Genomic DNA, 16,089 nt, shown 5'->3' on the forward strand with positions numbered 1-16,089 from the left:
ATAAACGATAAACTTCAGAACTTTTATAAAAAGACTTAGAGGAGATACAGCAAAATATCAATTGTGGTTATATCTGGGTAATGGGAATTATGAATAATTTTAGTTTTTAAAATTTATTTCTGTACTTTCCAAGTTTTTTACAAAAAGTTTACATCAAGTATATAATTTGAAAAATAAGCTTAAATATTTTCTGGCTGAAAAGGATTCCTGGCTTCTCTACAGGCAGATTCCCTTCACACAGCTTCCTGTCCAACTTCCTTGTCAGTGGGACCGCTGCTCATGTGAATATTTCTTTGTGCTAGTTTTTGGATCTCCAGGCTAGAGCAGTTTTCTTCTGGGCTTTGGAGCATTTTGTTTCCTACCTCTTAGTAATCCACCACCAACAGTTGACTACTGGTTTTGGTGTCCACCCTTTTATGAAGCCATCCTCAGGTTGAGGTGGTTAAACCATTCCATTCCAGCATTAGTTGCTCGCTGCCACACTGGCTGGCTTCATGCTTTAGTGAAGCTAGTAAAACCTCAAGGCATGTATCAAGTATCCCAAAAGGTACTTAAAATTTTGGGATGACCAGGGGGGATATCTAGCCATCTTCAGCTCTCAGAAACTTGGCTACACCTCTCTACCAATAAGCCTGTTTATACTGAGGACTTTCATGACAAGATGGATTACAAGAATGTTTTCATGCAAGTCCCTAGGACTCCTGGGTAAATTAAGGGTATGGGACTTTGAGATTAAAAGTCAGTTACTCTCAGAGACCTTGGAGCGTTAGAGATACTCAAGAAGTATCTGATGAAGGAAAGAATACTAGGGGTGACAAAGGTAGTCTTTAATATAATATTTTTACTAATCAAAAGAATAAATATTATTTTTCAGAGAATAGACAGGAGGCGGGAAAGACATATGAAGGAAGCAGGGAAATCATTCAGAGGCAGGGAAAATTGATGGAACATGTGCCCTGTTTTGGGACAGATATTCAGGGTTAATAAGGAAAATTAAGAGAATAGTTTAGTGTGATATGATATCAATGGACATGTAGATAACCGATATCAGTCCTTTAACAAAGGAAATTGCAAATTGTTTTTTCAAGAGTTTCAAAGAGGTACAATTTTTATTGCCTCGACCTTCTGTGGCTGATTGTCATAGGTGAACAATGGCTGCCCCAAAATATCAAGTCCAAATTGTTAGAATTTGTAAATGTTATCTTCTTTGAAAAAAAGGTCTTTGCAGGTATGACCAAGTTAAGGATTTTGAAATGAATAGATTCTCCTTGGATGACCCAGGTGAGCTTTAAATACCATCAAAAGTGTCCTCAAAAAATAGAGGCCGAGGGAGATTCCACACCAACACATGGAGGAGACAAACAGAAGAGGAGTGGGCAATGTGACCAGGCAGACAAAAATTGAGGTGATGGCCACAAAACAAGAAATACTTGGAGTTGTCCAAAGGTGGAAGAAGCAAGAGCAGATACTTCCCTGGATCCTTTGGAGAGACTGTAGTCCTGCTGATGCCTTCAGAGCAGTGAGGGAACACATTCCTGTTGTTTTCGGCTAGCAAATCTGGGGTAATTTGTTATGGCAGCCCTAGAAAACACACACAGTGAATAAAATAACTCTTGTGTGGGAGAACAGCCTCATTCTGATTGGTTGGGGAAGAAAGTGATTGCCAGTAGTGTGCCTGTAAGATGGTGGAAGGTGAAATCAGCTGTAAAGCATAGGAAGGCAGTGGTGGTAAGTGTCTGGGAATACGGTGGTCACAATAGCATCTGCTATTGTAAGAGCACTGGGGAGTGAAGGGGGGAGAAGAAGAGTGGAAGGGTCACTTTCCTGAGTGCCCTAATCCCTCTTTTAGTTGACACATCAGACCTAGACATCCGGATGAGATGAAATTGTTCCATTTACAAGACTGAGTGGGAACTGGAGTCAGGATACTCTGTGGGGTTATTTATCCAAATCCATGCCCAGTGCATCGCTGGAAAAAGAGGTTTATGCCATAATTTATTAAGATGGAAACCAAAAGAAGGAAAGTTGCCAAATTAATTCTTGGGGGCTTGAAGAACAGTTGTTTGTAAAGAAATGGTTTAAATTACAGTTTAAAAAAAAACAAAAATCCCTGCTGCTTCAAAACTCAAACTAGACCACCTCCACAAGCATTCTTTCCTCAAAGCTCCCTTGCAGATACCAGACCTAGTAAATTTACATTTGACAGACAAATAGGAAACTTTTTCATGTTACACAAAGGCAACATTATAATCTAGCTGTCAGGCCTTAGCTCCATTGATGCACTGAGATGTGGGCCAGATGAAGATCATTCAGGGAATCTAGCTCCAGCGAGAGTTTCAGGGAGCCCTCCCTCAGTTAGTTGAAATCCCAAACGCTTATCACAAAAGCAAGAGAAACTTGATAATGACCTGGCAGTGGTGGCCAGACTTATTCTTCCTAGAACAAGAAAGTGATATTCAGAGATTGACATACCCTTAAAACGATCAAAAGGGAAAAGCAAGCATTTTCTTTTTAGAGGTTCAAGTCATGCTGAGTTTGGTCAGATAGTGTGAGGGGCCCAGTCGAGTCACTTGTGAGAGTATATAATATAAAGTTGGCAAACAAAGGAAAAGAGTGAAAAGAAAGAGGTATTTATTCGCTAAAAGGACCAATGAAACCGATCCCCTCTAAGTGTAAAAGAAGGAGTAGAGATTACTGCACCTGTTGTTCAAAATATGTAGACAGATGATTATTTCTAGAGGACGCTTAGTATATATTTACCATGGTATGCACCAAAGGCAACAGAATTTTGTTATGTCACTTACCATAAAATAATAGAATAAAAAAATCAATATTGATGTTTCTGTTTTAAAAAGTAATACATGTTCGTTATTTAAAAAACTAAACAAGAGCTGTAATAAAAGTGTACAGTATGGAGGGCGACATTCTCAGAGCTATCCACCTCTTGGTGTTAGCCACAATGAACTGTTTGGTGTACAAAATCACAGAAATAACGGCTGATAAATGTGTAGATGCCATCAAATCCAATTCCCTTATTTCATAGTGGAGGAAGATGAGGCACAAACAGGGCTACAAGGCTATTGAGTTATTGAAGATTGTTCAGTTAGTTAGAAAACAATGCTGGTTTGCTCTTATATTACCTACAGATACAGATAATTTTATTCACCTGTTTTTTTTTTTTTTTTCTGTTGAGCTATCAGGGAAACACATCCTAGATATTCAGAACCCCCTACTAGTTTGACTAAAACAAAGCAAGGAAAGAAATTTTAAAAATAGCAGAGGGCGTCTAAAGACAGCTGCTTGAGGTAAGCAAATGAACAGGTGTTTATGATTGAATTATTAGCCTCAATAAATTGAAAAAAAACACCGTTCCTTTTTCAAACTTGAGGTAAAAACACAATAACAATAGAGTATTTATTACTCTCCAGAACTTTCTTTGTTGAATACAGGAGTATATTTTTAGCTTTTTCTCTAGGAAATCAGCTTCCAGTTTCTGAATCATTTTGGCTAGTTTTTATATGCTTCCAATCTAGCCTTTGCATCACTCCTGCAAGCTGCTTGTTTTGTGGCAAATAATATCAAACAACTTTTTATTTTTTTCAGAGATATCCAGAATTTCACCAAATGCTGATTTTTTTCCTCTAAAAGAGTCCTTGTGAAAATCCCTTACTTATTTCTGTCTAATAAAACCACATTTAATATTTACTTTCTCCAGGGAAGACTGTTTCAGTACTATGAAAATCTCAGAAGAGCAACTAGAGTCATTTAACCTACTCTTAATCTGTCCTAATGCCATTTCTCTCTTAAACGCGTCTCCATTTTTTTCGGAATCGTATGCCTCTTAGTTTTTCAAAGCAGTGACTAGGTTGAGCAGAGAAAGGGCCAGTACAGCATTTGTTCTCCCCATACTGTTGAGCATAGTCATCAAAATGTCCTAAGATATGTGTATGAATAATCATCTAAGAATATGTGTATATTCTGTATTCATATAGAACACATTTATATATGTACATGTTCTCTGATACATATAGGGTTCTTGATTTTTGAATAGGAAAGGGACTTGGACTTTGAGACCTATAGATTTCGGATCAAATGTCAACTTCTACTTCATGGCTATGTGATCTTAGAAAAGTCATTTAGCTTCTGAAATTTAGTTTCGTCACTTACAAAATAAGGATAATAATGACTATCTTAAGGTGACGTTACAGGAATTATATGTGGTAATGATATAAAAGGTCTGTTTGATAAATGCCCGACATATCATTGTCAACAAATGGCAATTATTATTTTCTCATATAATCACATAAATTTTCAAAACACTAAACCATACTGACTGAAAATATTCAGCATTTGCACTTTCTGTCCTCTAGAAAATGCTACTTCTTTGAGATCATTTGCAAACTGTAGCTTTGTTCAGTCTTTCTCAAACTTACACGTTCTCCCCTGCTCCATCTTTGACAGCTATAGCTGCTCTGCTCTTACCACTTTCTGGCTCCTCTTGTTCATGCATCATTTCAGATTGGATGGTAACATGCTCTGGAACCACTTCAGGTATTCTGCCCTCTGTGCAATTGCCTTAGAATCAACTTCTCCCACAATTGGTTGTCACTGGTTACATTTTTATCAGTTAACCAAAATGCTTAGTTGAGCATAGATTAGGTTGTCATGCCTCTGGAGAGCCTGCAGTTCAGAACTTTTTTACTGGACACTTTCTCTTGTCACTGCTAAGAGGAACATGTCAACAGTGAAACTTATCTGGAAGCTGAATATGAAGTAACTGATAGATTTAGGTGTCACATTATATAGTAGACAGTAGTGTTGCTTGATAGAACATCGTTTGACTCTATGCCAAAAGGCACACTGGGTTCACTATAGCTGTCTAACCCTTCCCATATCAGTATGTCATTTCAAAGCTTGCTAAAAATGTAGCAAGAAGCCAGGATTATTTTTAGTTGGAAAAGCTTCATTTACTTCTTACAAGGTAAATAGATCTTTAATAACTTCTTTAATTTAGTCTTGTTTTTAACACATGAAATGGGAATAAATATTCAGTGATTTGAATGATGGATTCTCTGTAACAATGAAATATTTAAATGCTCTTACTAGGAGCAGTAATCGACCATAACGTTTCTTTTTGACACTCATAAGTATTTTCTGTTAAGTGGGAGTAATGTTTTTAAAACTAAACATAAAATCATAAACATAGAGCATTTTCAATTTGAACTTTTTATACTTAGAAGTGAGCCTTTATTCAGAAGACTCATAGAAGTATTTTCCTTAATTTTTATATGCATAAGGATCTCTTCTAAATTAACATCAATTTTATGATTAATTTTGAAACAGAAACCTAATTTTTAGTCACTGGCATGAAATGTTCCTTGGAACAGCAAAGAGAAGTTTATTTTTGTTTCTTACTAACTCAGTCATCATTTAATGCCATCTGATATTAAATGCCATATTTTCAACAATCTAAAATGAATAATTTATAAAATGTTTTAATTATATTGTTATGATATTAAATATGGTAGGCTGTGTATAGTAACACAAGCTCACCAATAATGAATTTGCTGAGATTAACTGTGAAATCTGGTTGAGAGATATGCCTGTGGAGGATTATCCTCCCTTGAGAGTAAGAACCATGAAGGTGGTTCATTCATTTGACTAAAGCTTTGAGCTCATGCTCATGTGGTAGGCTACTTTTCCTCTATTTCTTATCAAAAAAATGTGTAGCCAGAGGAAAATAGTATTTTCAAATATTTCTTATAGTAAAGACAATAGTTGCTATCATTTGGATGTTTGTTCTCTGCAAATATCATGTTGAAATTTAATTCCTAGTGTGGCAATGTTGGGAGGTGGGGCCTCAGGGAGATGTTTGGGTCTTGGGGCACATTCTGCATGAACAGATTAATGTTCTCTCTTGGTGCTGAGTGAGGTTTCACTTTATTATTTCCCATAAGAGCTGGTTGTTAAAAAGAGCTTAGCACCTCCTCCTTCTTTGTCTTGGTTCTTCTCTGTACATGTGATCTCTGCACACTCTGGCTTTCCTTCACCTTCCAAATGGTGGAAGTAGCCTGAGGCCCTCACCAGATGGTCAATCTTGAATCTTCCAGTTCCAGTCAGCAAAACTATGGACTAAATAAATTTCTTTTCTTTATAAATTACCCAGTCTCAGCTATTTCTTTAGAATAGCACTAAGCAAAGTTAAGCCAATAGCCCTTGTATTTCCCATATCTGCGGTGCTTGAGAGAGATCATTATGTAGCAAAAATTCCTCATCTTTGACTTGACCAGAACTGATGGAGGTGTACTTTGTTGCTGTTATTGCTGTTGTTTATTTTTTTCCTTTTAAATTGTCTAAAGGACTATTTATCAGTCAGTTTTTGGCCATTTCAAACTTGTGGTATTTTCCTGTATGGGTAGGTTTTAGTCAGGAAACCAGAAGCCACTCTGGATATTCAGATAGGAAAGGTTTCCATACAGTAATTGTAGGTATAATCATTGCTAGGGCTGCAGAGCGAAAGTCAGGAAAGTCTCCCTGTTGATTCCAGTAGCCAGTAGACCTACAGAGCATTCTCAAAAGTTCATCCGGAAGCTGCTGTGAATCTTAAGAATCAACATTCCTGCTGCCTGAGGTACTCAAAGTGGCTGATTTGAAAGCTGTCACGCATAGAAGCTCATGCCTGCATGTGCATATTTCCTTAATTGTTGATAGAAACTAATGCTTTTTTCTTCTTTGATACCTTTACTACAAGCTTGCTTGTCATTTGCAGACTAATCTGTAGCCATCCAATTAAATTGGTTCTGGGGAAGGGAGTTTCGGGTTTCTCTTTGTTGAAGCAGACAAAATGATAAAACAGGCACGGTAATGATGTCAAGTTGAAGACAAATCTGGCATAGCCATGTTTTGTCAACCTAGCGTTTGTATATACTCTTCTACCTACATTCTAACTTCAAAAACAACATCCAACTTCATGCTTCCACATGATATGATGTAACTATGTCTTATCCAGCCATATATACATATACATACACATATACATATATGTATATACTCTCTCCCTACATGGGTAGACACAAAGTTCTATAAATCACTGTATGCTATTTTTGGGTGATGTTCCTTCTTTTTCTAACTCAGTTCCAATTCTCCTTTGGTATCTCTTAACTTATAGACTAAATTATAAGGTAAATCTCTATTAATACACTTTGCATTAGATAAAAGATGAGGATGGTGGCAAAAAATCTGGTTAATATATGCAACTATGTCTATCATAAATCAGAAAAGGAAATAGGCTTATCTTTCACATGCTTCGTTTCTACAAGTGAATAAGAGGCCATAATTGGTCTTTACAATTTCGCTCTCTCTCTATCCATTTGATTTGCTCTCAGTGGGCGCCTTATCTGGTCATGGTTCTTTACTTGATGGGATGATGCGAAACCTCATTTCTGAAGGGCTAGAGCCACTAGTTGCCTTGCTTTTTTGGGGTGCTCTACTCCTTTGCTAACCTTTTACACTAGATATACAAGTACTGAGGGGCAATCCAGAGAATCCTTTGAATCCTCTTTGCCTTTATTATGCAGCAGCAACTCTATTTCTCCTTGACAATCAATATTATTCACTCCAGTTAGTACAGCCAGCCCTTCTTTGACTGTTGCCTTAGTGGCATGAAGAATTCAAAGTGATAGTTTAAATTTCACATTCAGTAGAATCATTGTTAGGTCCACTAGTGTAAGCATTCATTTTTTAGAAATTAAGTCCTCTCAACCTACAGAATCAAAAACTGGTAAAGAGAAGTGATATAGTTTGGATCTGTATACCCACCCAAATCTCATCTCGAATTGTAATCTCCAGGTGTCGAAGGTGGGACCTGGTGGGAGGTGATTGGATCATGGGGATGGATCCCCCATGCTGTTCCTATGAAAGTGAATGAGTCCTCACAAAAGCTGATGGTTATAAAAGTGTTCGGCAGCTCCCCCCCCCCGGCCTTTCTCTCTCTCCTGTTATCATGTAAGAGGTACCTTACATCCCCTTTGCCTTCTGCCATAATTGTAAGTTTCCTGAGGCCTCCCCAGCCATGTGGAACTGTGAGTCAATTAAACCTCTTTCCTTTATAAATTACGCTGTCTCAATTTGTATCTTTAGAGCAGTGTGAAAATGGACTAATATAAAAACCAAAACTTTTGTGATTGGGTCTTTAAGAATAACAGAGAGAGGAACCACTCCCGTTCCCACTTCTTGGCTACTTTATCCATGTCTTCTGGCCATGGGAAAAGACAGTGTCATGTTGTCATATTTTTTGCTAGTTCAGAACATATATGAAATCTTTCAGGACAGCACATAGCCAAACAAGGTATTATTACTTAGCCAGCACTCAAAATGGGTTTTTAATAGGGTATTCCACTATTATGTCAGACAGGCCAATTTGAGGTGATGTGGTACACGGTAAGACCAATAAATTCTACAGATGTGAACATTTCCCTCATTCTTTGCTGGTCAATGTGTTCTTTGGCCAGAAGCAAAGTTATGTGGGTATCATCAAAGAGAATCAGGTATTCCATTAGTCTGTGGATACTGGTACTTTACAAAAGCAGAGCAGACAGGGATGGCACATTCATATCTACTGTGTTTATTCAGGTAAAACATGCTGCTCTTTCTTCCATGATGGAAATGGTCAACATGGCTAGTAGATCCCCTCAATAATAGTGCCACAAAAGGAAATCAGCATCAAACTCAGCTGACAACATACTAGGTTTTTAGCAACTATGATAGCGAAAATAGTTTTATTGAAGAGAAGACCCCATTTTTGCGCCCATGTGTAGTCTCTATCACTGACACTTTGACCATTTTATTTATGAGCCAATTGGTCAAGCTCAAATGGCTGGGAAGAGGATGGCTAATATTCATAGAAAGCATTCTCTTTATTTTATTATTGGGAAAATGCCTTGCAGTTGAAGCCTGTTTGTGAGCAATTACTTGGGGCACAAAAAATTTCAAACTCTTACCATTCCCAGAGGTTTATCACTTCTTACTCAGACCTTTGTGTTATCAATCCGGTATTTTATTTTTTTTTTCCGAAATCCAGAGAAATGAGAAAACTACTTTCCATTGTCCAGTGTAGATAGGACATCTATTTTCCAAAAAAGAAAAAAAAAGTGAATGCAGTTCTGCCCACTAGAAAGATTTCCTTTCTCCCCTATCCTTAAAGGCCATTATATAGTGGGACTGAAAGCTACATGATACAAGACTGTTGTGTGGACATATCTACAAACCAGGACTGATTTGTTTTATCTCAGTCACTTGATCATGAACTCCTCCTGAGGTCCCAAATGTGGTGTGTGGTATAGTTGTCAATGCAAGCTTTTGATGCCAAAAGTTCAAATTTTGCCATCAGTTCAAATTCTTCCCCATATCTCATGTTTCTACTCTGGCTGGTATGAAGGGGAACTAATGCCAAACTTATGTGAGCTTGCTGAATTTTTCTCTATAATGCAACACACCTGTGTTTTCAGAACTAATTGAGCTCAGTTGCACATACGCCACTTAAGTTTGATAATGGAATGCTGCTATACACTCTAAAAAATTAAATCAATCTTATTGAGATTTAATTTATATACCAAAATGCATTCATTTGAAGTGTATAATTTGATGTGCTTTGGCAGTTGTACTCCCTGCATGACCTTCACAAAACCCAATATGTAGAACATTTCCTTCATTCAAAAATTACTCTGTGCCTCTTTGCAGTCAGTACCAGCACTTATTCCTGGCCCCAAATAAACACTGATCGATTTTTATCACTATAGATTGGTTTTGCCTATTCTGGATTTTTATATAAGTGGAATCATGCAGTATATAGTCTTTCATGCCCAGTTTTATTTCACTATATAATGTTTCTGAATTGCATATATCAGTAATTAGCTCTTTTTCACTGCTGAGTAGTATCCCATTGTTTGAATATATCACAATTTGTTTACCCATCACCGTGTTGGATGTACTTGTACAAGTTCTTTCTGTAAACAAGTATTACTAATTTTCTTAGGTAAATAAGAATGAAATGACTGGTTTGATGTTCTGTTCATGTTTCACTTTATAGGGGATGCACAAAATGTTTTCCAAATGGTGGTTGATTATTCCCACCAGCATTATAGTAGGGTTCTCACTGTTTCACATTTCTGTCAATATTTTGTGTTGTCAGTCTTTTAACTTTAGCAGTTTCTAATGGGCATTTGGTGGACTTAATTTTGATTTTTCTGTTGATTAATGATATTTCATATGCTTATTAGCAATTGATATATCTTTCTATGTGATGCATGAGTTCAACTCTCTGTCCATTTAAAATTTTATTGTTTTTCTTATGATTGAGTGGTAAGAGGTCTTTATATATTCTGGAAACTAATCCTTTGTCAGAAATGTGTACTGTAAATGTACAAGACTTTAGCTTGCCTTTTTATTTTTGTAAAAGTGTCTTCCAAAGGGCAGTCATTTTAAATCTTGATGGAGTACAAGCATCAGTTTTTCTTTTATGTTCATGCTTTCTATGTAGTATGTAAAAATAACACACAAAAAAAACAATATAAATAGCATACCAAGGTCACAAATATTTTCTACTATATTTTATTCTAGAAGTTTTACAGTTTTTCACACAGGGCTATGATTTAAGTTAATTTTTATGTATGATTTGAATTAAGCATTAAAGCTTATTTTTACTTTGTTATTTTTATCTCTGGTTAGAGTTAGGTCTTCTTCATATCATCCATGTCTCTATTTAAAATGCTTAATATTTCCTCTAGGTTCTTGAACACCTGGATATAGTTGTAATAACTGTTTTAATGTCCTTGTTTTTACATTCTATCATCTTCATAATTTCTGGGTCAGTTTTGATTTAATTTTTTCTCTTCGTTATGAGTCTTATTTTCCTGGTTTTTTATGTTTGTATGGCAGGCTTTGTGAAATTTACCGCATTGACTGATGCATATTTTTGTATTACTATAAATGTTGTTGAGCTTTGTTCTGGGACATAGTTAAGTTACTCGGAAACAGATGGGTTCTTTCAGGTCTTGAATTTAATCTTTGTTAGGTGGGATTAGAGCAGCTAATTTTGTCATGCTACTGAAGAAAAGCCATTATGCATATACTACACAGTGCCCCATTTTCCACTCTGACTAGTGGGTAGAGAAACTATTCTTGCCCCTGTGCAAACTCTGTAAATTTTCTCCTCTAATCCTTTTGGGTTGTTCTTTTTCCATCCTCAGAGAGTTTCCTCACAGAAACGCCCTGATTAATACTCAGACAAAGCCTTGAGGGAAGGAGGATCCTGTGAAGATTTCTGAATCTCTGTGTAACTTTCCCCTCTCTGGTACCCTGACCAGCAAAATGTAGCCTTCTCCAAAGAGACCTGAGCAGTTTGTCAGGAATTAGAGTATACTGGCACCTGCGTGGTGTTAGCCAGGGAAATGAAATGTTTTGTGGTGATGTCAATCAATTTTAAGGCATCATTTCCTCATTGTCAGACATATCCCTCACATAGACAAGGAAGCTCATGTCAGCTGACTAGACATCCTCTCTCCAGGATAATGGTGGAGACTCCCTATGAATCTAGCCCTCTTGATCTCCTTTTCCTTTTGTTGCATGCCAACATGCCCTTGCTTGATAAACCCTCTTTCTTTTGTGATAACTTTGTAGCTCTCTCAGTCCCAGTGACATTACAATCTTTGCTAATTAGTCATCTCACTGGGGTTTCCAAAACTCTTTATTCACAAATACTGATAGTCCTATAAATCATTCTTATATATGAGTAATTCAGTAATTATGTGTTGATTTTTACCAGTTTTATCTTCAAAGATCAATTTCATTGTAAATGTTGTGACTATAATTACTGTGAATTAAGAATTTTTGAACATATTCCTATTTCAAACAAAATCTTTGCTAGGACCTTCTATCTTATTTGTATGAGCTCCTTTATAATCTAGATTTTTGTGTATCATTTATTTGTTAGTATTTTCTAGTTTGATCTTGTCCTTATTTTAGTTCTATTTCATTGTCTATAGAATTAAAATAATTTTTTTCATGGTGGATTGGTCGGCGAGGGAAGACGGCGGCAAACAGGGTCTTGCTCTTTTACCCAGGCTGGAGGGCAGTGGCTCAATCATAGCTTACTGTAACATCAAACTCCTGGGCTCAAGAGAGTCTCCTAGCTCAGCCTCCCAAGTAGCTGGGACTCTATACATGCACTATGACTGGCTAATTTAAAAAATTATTTTGTAGAAGTGGAATCTTTCTATGTTGCCCAGGCTGGAACAGAATTAAAATTCTAATATAGTAAAAAACGTTTATTGTTTCTTCTCTTTCTTTAATGCATATGAATAAATTAATATTTAATCTAGAGACGTGAAAAACATTAAATTCTATTTTCTGGTAGATTTTTGAATATCTATTTTATTTTTGTAGACATATTAGAATGCTGTTCCATCTCTCATATTTTTCTCCTTCCTGACTCTCCCCTCATCACTTGGCTAACCCATAACAGCATGGGGCTGGGTCCATAATAGCCCTGGTGGCACAATCTGATTCTTCCTCTTTGATGATAGTTTATTTTAACCCAGGGACCATCTGAATCAAGATGGCCCGATTAGCATTATTTTCCTGGGACTTTAAATTGGGGCTGTAAAATTTAAATTGAAAACAAAGAGAATCACTTGAATGAATAAGATGTAATCTTACGACACCATAGAAGAGATATCTCAGTTACCACATCACTGGGTGTTCAGAGAAAGAGGGGAATAAATGAACTTAATGCTCAGTAAGAAGCAGAAGTGAGAGGAGAAAGGGAATTTTCTGAGATTTTTGTCTTCTGTTCCTTAGTTCCAGTGTTTCTCTAAAGTTAGCCTGCATTTCTGTTCTTGGTCATTAATAAAATGTACTTATATCTTTATAATAAATTCTCTCTTTCACTTAATTTAGCTAAGTTTATAGTACTTCTAATTCAGAAGTTTTAACTAATAAAGAATTCAAGTTTTTTCCTTTTTTGTAGCAAGTTTGGTGTAAGCTGTCAGATGGAGTATCCAACATTCACCCTAAGAGTAGGAACTAGATAAATTACATACCATCTTCTGGGCAGCATATGAAGGCAGATCACAAAAGAAAGAGGCTGAGGTCAAGGCAGAAGCTAGTTATGTATATTTCTATCAATTCTTATAATTTCTAAGACAAAAGAGATTAAGCTTAAGCTAGGTTAGAAAACCATGTGAGAGACTGGTTAAGTATCAACACTAGACCTGGAGAAGGGGCAGACGCAAAATGGAAGAGTAATAAGAGAAGACTGAAAGTTACACTTAGTAAAATTAGATAATCCATACAGAGTCAATCTAGAAAGAGTCTCATGGTTAATAAGTTTAGTTAATCCTTTATTTTTTTCATTTAGCAGCTGTATAGGCAAAGGGTACTGGACAAAACAAGGATATACAGCAGAAACCAAGGCAGACACAGACCTTCCATCATGGAGCTCACATTCTTGTGGGTTGGAGAAGGAAGGTATTAAATAATTAAGTATACATTCATTCATTCATTCATTATTACGGTAATGAGTACTGTTAAAGGAGAACCATTAAAGTTTAAGCTGAAGGAACTTGACCAGGTCTGGGTGACAAGGAATGATTCTTTAAGAAAGTGAAATAAAGTATCTTTGCATGTATTTTCTAGGCCAGATGTTTAAAGGAGTAGACTTGTTCCAGTGCGCATGTGGATTTAACAACAACAACAACAAACAAAACACTTTATAATTACTTGTAACAAAAATTGGCAGAAATGCAAAAGTGTATGGATTTAAATTTCTGTGTTTTTTTATGCCTTTGACATTAATTTTCTTCTTGAAATAGGTGTTAGTCTTGTGACTTAAAATGCAGAGGATAATACACATTGTCTAGCTTTGTCAGAGGGATGCAGTGAATGCAAAGAATTATCTTGCCTAAGAAATCTAACATTCTAAATGGAAAGGCTTTAAATATCAAATAAACCCGATGCTACTTTATTTGATACCTCCTTACACCATTTCATTTAGGGTTTTCTTTTTTCTGCCTCCTAACTCACATGCTCAGACTTTTCTCTAAACCTTCAGGCACTGAGAAGGAAAAGAGAACAAGGAAACTAGAAAATTTTAAGCATGAGCTATGTACCAGGTCCAACAGGAGATGCTTGGCCATTTTGGGCTGCATCTTTAGCATTAGAAATCCATTCTTCTCCTCAACGATCTCTTTATGGAATTCTCCAACAGAACAGAGCTTTCTCACTAAGGCCAGGGACCTCTGGAGTTATTGTGTGGATTTCAGGGGGTCAGTGAAAACTTGGAAAATGTATATATTATCCTATATTTCTACATTTCTGTAATTTATAATCAGATTTAATTGTTCTTATAAATTTTTATTTGTAAAAAAATATGTTTAGCTTAATGAACAAGACATGTAGAGTTTATTTTGTTATTACTTGCTATTACTGCACTATTTAGAAAAGGACCTTGTAAATGTCAGTTTTTTTCCTATCATACATAGTTTTAAAATGTTCAGATTATTAGAGTAAATAATATTGTTTAACTACTCAGTATGTTGTAGGCAGAATAATGGCCAACAAAGATATTTACCTCCTCATCCCTGAATCTGTGAAGATGTTGTGTTGGCATAACCTCATGGCAAGGGGGTGTGAGGTTGTAGGTGGAATTAAGGTTGCTGATCAATTGAGCTCAGAATAAGAATATTTTCCCGTATTATTGAGATGGGTGTAATGTAACCACAAAGGCCTTTAAATATAGAAGAGGAAGGCAGAAGGACTGGAGTCAGAGTTGTTCAATGTGAGAAAGACTTGCCAGTCTGTTGCTGGCTTTGAAGATGTTAGGAGACCACAAGCAGGTGTTCTCTAGCAGCAAGCAAAGGCAAGAAAACAGATTCTCCTCTGAAGCTTTGAGCAAAGGATACAGAAAACACCTTGATTTTAGTCTAGTGGGACCTATTTTGAACTTCTTATCTCTGGAATTATAAGGTAACAAATCTATTTTGTTTTAAGCCACTGAATCTGAAGTGACAGCAAGAAGCTTACTAATATTATCAGGTAGGAACATTAGATTACTTTTATTGCCCACACATTGTGGGCCAGGTAAATAATTAAGTACTTTACGTACATATATTTTTTAGTTCTATCTGACTCCAGGATGCGCAGTCTTAACCACTGTGCTATACAACCTCTTTTACAAATTAATAATTCAATGAATGATTGAAATACGGAACATCAAGTCCGTGCTCATTTGGAACACATATGAAGTACTTAGCAAATGCTTACAAGTCCTTTTCTGAAGAGTGGCTTTTTGGCCCATAGGAATATTCAGGAAGGCAGAGTTATTCTACCTCCCTGGATAGAGGCATCATGGCTGGAGCAACTTTGAGCTTAGCACATTCTATTTGAGCTGTTCATTACATTCATCATTTTAGATATACTCAAGCCTTTGAGAGTTTATTTCTTATAATTCTGAAAATACGAAGATATATGAACATCCTAGTACACCCTGGTGAATTATCTTAATCAGGGTGTTTCCCTCAAGGTATTCCAAACAGACATTTTTTATAATATGAGAAAGTGAAAGCATATTGAACCTAAGGCCAAGTTATAGATTCCCTAAAGGTAAGCATCATATAAAACAACCGATCCATTTTTTTTCTTCACCTTTCCAAACTTGTTTTTCCCCATTTGCTTGAAATGTTTTCTCTCTTGCTCTGTAAGTATGTTTTGTGTAGTGCCTGATTCTCCCTATGGTATTTGCTTTCCATTAACTTCCTATTGATTTTCGGTTATGTGAACACAGTACTGCAGGAACATAAACTGCAAACACCAGACTTAAAGAAGTCTGAACTCAACTGTTTTATCTTGGTGACAGAGTACTACAACATGAATATTACCTGTGGCCTCTTTTAAAAAATGTATTCAAAGGCAGTTGTGACAAGTAGGGTCAAGTCTGAGTAATGATGTATATAAATTACAGTGGGAAAATATCTGGCGTCTCAGGATGAAGGATGTTCAAGTTGAAAGGACAGGTTGGAACAGATAAAGATGAGT

This window comes from Macaca mulatta, chromosome 4, assembly GCF_049350105.2.
Source record: "Macaca mulatta isolate MMU2019108-1 chromosome 4, T2T-MMU8v2.0, whole genome shotgun sequence".
In the NCBI taxonomy this organism is placed as follows: Eukaryota; Metazoa; Chordata; class Mammalia; order Primates; family Cercopithecidae; genus Macaca; species Macaca mulatta.